Below are 4,819 nucleotides of genomic sequence, written 5' to 3' on the forward strand. Positions count from 1 at the left end.
AAATTAAAATTCGAAAATTTTTTCTAAAGCCTCCAGGGGACTTCGTTTTCGCACGAAAAAATTTTATGTGCCCTTATTGCATCCGGACCCACAATTACTTTCTTTATGCAATACAATAATTGGGCCGTGGTAGTTCCTTTTCTACAAAAATAGAACCAAACTGGTATCGTGTTCCCAGTGTCTATGTAGTGCATCATGAAATCGAGGGCGTGATCAGCAAGTTTGTCTGTTCTTGTATTTCCCCAGTCTTCAAACCCCACTATTTTATCTGATGTTTGATCGTAATGGAGTCCCATTCCCAGAAATATTTCATCCAACATTATAATAAACGCTTTATCTTTGTCAGTTTTTAAGTTTTTCGCAGCCTTTCTCAGTCTCCTTCTAGTTTCTTTTGTAACACCAGTATATTATGTTTGTGTATGAATAGTAACATAAAAGAAGGTGTTTGCACATTTCAAGACAGTAGTGTTGTAAAAATACTATATAGTAAATAAAATAGTATTTAGTATATGTAGAATTTTTGTATGATAAATCTATCCGCCTAAGACAATATGCTCGCGTAAAAAAATCCAATAAGTATTTATAATAGACAGTATTCTAAAAGATAAGTGACACAAAGGGATGTACAATGCTTTTAAAATTAATTATTCACCTAAAATATTAGGCTTGAGTGAAAAAAATAATACACAAAAGGTATTTACAATAAAAAGTATTGTAAAAATAAGTTAAGTCATGTACAACTTTTTAAAATTAAGTATCCACCTAAAATGTTTGGCTCACGCGCAAATAATAAAAAAAAGTAATAACGTAGTAATAATTAAAAAAAGATTTTTAGAAATAGATTTACAAATTTAAAGGAATTCTTTAAGAATTCCACCTCTCGCTTTTTTTATCTCGTATGTTTTGTTTTGAAGTGTGTATTATTTAATACATTCAGAAGATGATTTTTATCTTTTCATCTTCCTTCTGCTATTATAATTTTCAGCTCTCCACTGAACTAAGTGGGAAAATAATCTCTTCTTGGTAGGAGCTGAGAAGTCCGCTACCCTACAAGGCGTGCGGCTACTAGCCCTGTTAAGAATTTCCCACTTTTTGGAGTTGTTTGTAGAGCTTCCCCCTCATTCTTCGTCTCTTCCATACGATTCTTTTTCGCCAATTCCATCTTCTGGGCAAATAAAAATTATTTATATACCGTAAAATATTTAAAATCCTATCAAATTATTAAAATGTTTAAAAAATGCCTTGCAAACTTTGACAATACAGCAGACTATTTAAAATCCTTTGCAACTTTTGAAAACTATTTGCAATTTTCAAATATATCTTAAAATCTTTAAAATTCTTTAGAATCGCTTGAAATTATTAAAATCTTGCACCATATATTTTATGAGATAAATATTAAATCTTCAATGAAGGAATTTACCCACTGAACGGCGTGTTGGGAACTAATGACCCATCACTTGTCTATTCTTAATTTTTTTAAGTACACAACCACTCAATAAATACGTGTTTTTTATTCATTTTAAATAATTTAAAATAATTCTTAAACTGTCACCAGTGCACCATGCAACAGACGATAACAACAGTTTTTTTACGCGCACGCGCGAGGCCCTTAGCTTTCGCGTCAGCATGATCTGAGATGGACAGGAGAACTATTTTGACTCCCCTCGCTGCCTGTCAACTCTTCGCGCCTAAGTTCTCAAAATTTGCCATTTTCCCTTAATAAGTTGACCGAGCCTGACTGAGAGCGAATGGTAGAGAAGTGATGCAATATCGAAATCGGAAATATCGATATATTGACTTTGATATTCAATATCCTAGTATCGATAGTAGAAGATCGATATATCAATCATACATATTGATATTGATGTCCAATTATGGATTATCGGCTGCTACTATAGTGCCATTGTTTTCAAACTCTAATGTGAATTATGTGATGTTTTGTGATCGTATACTGATGTCAGATTATGATATTTAGCGTTTCTCCACTAAGCTAATTCTACAAGAAAGTTTTAAACATCTCTTGAATTATTAATAAAAAATGTATTAGTCACAAGATGGGTTGATATTAATTCATAGACGAAAAATAAAATGCACAACCTGCTTAGCGATATTGATATTGATATTTTCAAGTCGATATCAATACTTCAATGCTAGATATATCGATATCGAAACTACCGATATTCTCAGAGTAGAGTAGATTCTCGTATCGGTTGCGTGCCTATACAACCACGGGTCGCGTAGGTAGATGTGGGACTCGCTTGATGATTTCGCTTCGCTGAGAGGCGCAGTGGGGGTGCCACGATCCGTAAGTTTAAAGCGTTGTTTTTAGTATATTTGAACAAGACTTACAAATTATCTTGATGAAGTTTTTCAATTGGACACAAACTATCGAGCGCGAAGACCGAGTTTCGTAATGATAATGTAATCGTTAAAGCCATAGGTGCTTTCCGAACCTTCTTCAAAAACAATTCGAAAAAAATTTCAGTAACAATTTATGGCTGTAATTCCTCAGAAGTTTAAATAACAGTTTTCAATTTAAGATATAATATTTATAATATTTAGAAAAGTGTAGTTAAAATGTACGGATTAAACGCTTAAAAACAAGCAAGAAACACGAGAGCTTACCCACGCTCCCAAGGCGCGCTTAAACTTAGCGCGCAGTGTTATAGCTTTCTACGCTAAAACAGGCAGGGTAAAAAACAACTAGCGCCGCGCTGGAGATCTTAGGAATTGATAAACTCAGGACAGTTGTCAGGTCAAGTTAAGATCTGTAATATGGAGAGATGCACATTGTACAGGGCTGCTTAAAGCAAACTTTGAATAAACTATAACATTAATATTGACTATAGTGATCGAGGGCACTGAACTCACATTTTCACTAAAATCTATATCTGTATGAGCATGTGGGCAATGTTATTCCCTTAGTGGACCAGCCATTCAAAATTTGTATGGCTTAATGAGAATGCTCTATACGGCCTGACGCTGAAAACGCTATGAATTCTCTGCAGGCCCTTAAGCCCGACTGCAGTTACTGTGCGCTTATAAGATAACATGCACGATAGTTGTTTTTGCACTCCCTGTTTTTGCATACAAAGACATAGGACTACATCACTTTTTTTAAATAAAAAAAAACATGTTATTTTCATGCAACAAATGATTGAAATGAAAACAATCTTACTCATTTAACATTTGAAAACAGTTTTTCAATCATATTCTATGAATACTGAAGAGAAAATATTAATTATAAGGTTGTATATTAATCCTGTCAAAGCGGAATATATCTTAGATTTGAATTTGAATAAAAACTAAAGTATGCTTTAAAAAATTTATTTTCAAGTACATTCTCATTGCACACTGCGCTTCAAGTTTGAGCATTTGTTTTTAAAGAAGGTTCTCAAAGCACATACAGCTTTGACGATTACATTCTCATTATGAAACTCCCGCTTGATAAATTGTGTCCGATTGAAAATCTTCATCAAGATAATTTGTAAATCTTGTTCAAATATAGTGGAAAGTACCCCGCACCGAATGCATGGGAAAATATTTTTCGGTGTATTTGGTTATAACTTGGTAATTTTTTAGGTTATAAGGGCCCAATGAAATATCCATAAAAAATTTGGAAAAAATGGACAGTTTTAACGCCATACAACCTTCAACACTCAAAATCACAGCAAAAAATATATCTGTATAGTATTGAAAGCAAAAACGACGACAGAATCAGTGTGACGCATTAAAATGTGGTCAACTTTCCGTCCATCTTATAGAGTGCGCTTCTCGCAACGGCCATCGCTAAGCAATGTTTGAACGATGAATACACAATATTTTCACTAAATGGGTCGATGCTTCAAAGATCGGGACCACGGCGTATATTTTTTATCTTTATTGTTCTTTCATATAATTTTTTTTTCGGTGCTCAAAACTGCTTCTCCATCTAAGGTTAAGCACAAACTGCGTTCAAAATGTTTATTACCGAAGTTTCGAAATCGACAGACTTTTTTTCTATCCTTTATTGTTAGAAAGGGGGTCCGAAACTTTTCATGCCATTAAAGTTGCATGTGCAGGGAGCCGTCTGATTGGTTGATTTTTTTTACTTGCGCGTGGCGAGACCATAGTTTGTTGGAGCGTGACAGACTAGTATATTTCGGCCACCGTGTCGAGGGCTGCATGGCACCAGGGTCAACAAATCCTTGAACACCCCGGCCTGCCCCCTCAGTGGAGGCAGACCGATGTAGGTCATAAAGGAGGTGTTTTGACGGGGTCTTTAGGACACCAGGTCGAATCAAATAGTATTTAGAACTGCCCCCTGCATGCGGGCTTCTGCAGGGGTTACTTTCTAATTCCCTAGCTTTTCGTGGGAGTTTCATGTTACAAATTTATAAAAAACAATTAAAGAACAATTAGGGGCCCGTTCCGGGACCGTCCGTCACCCACCGCAGAAAGCGGAAGGCTCCGTAGGGGGCAATCCACTGGAAGCGGTGTGAAATAATGATACTGGCGACAAATTTGGTGCCACGATAGAAGAGCAGCTAATAGAGCTCTCCATGAGGAGGAAGAACCGTAGCTCTTGAGTAAGTCTCTTAAGCAGCAGCAAAGACAACGAGGATGCACGTGGAGCAACTCCTCAGGCTCATCTTATGGGCAACAGGAAAAAAAGCTCCAGAGATACCCCCCCCCCCCAATAGGGAGCTGGAACGACCGAAGCCTCTCGAAACATAGGGCCTTACTTTTGCGCAAATGGCAACAACGCCCTGGTGAGAGTTGTCGTTGCGTCGGGTTATCCTGAAATTTGTCTAGCTCTCAATGATCCGGACAGATTAAG

This window comes from Belonocnema kinseyi, chromosome 5 (genome assembly GCF_010883055.1).
Source record: "Belonocnema kinseyi isolate 2016_QV_RU_SX_M_011 chromosome 5, B_treatae_v1, whole genome shotgun sequence".
Taxonomy (NCBI): Eukaryota; Metazoa; Arthropoda; class Insecta; order Hymenoptera; family Cynipidae; genus Belonocnema; species Belonocnema kinseyi.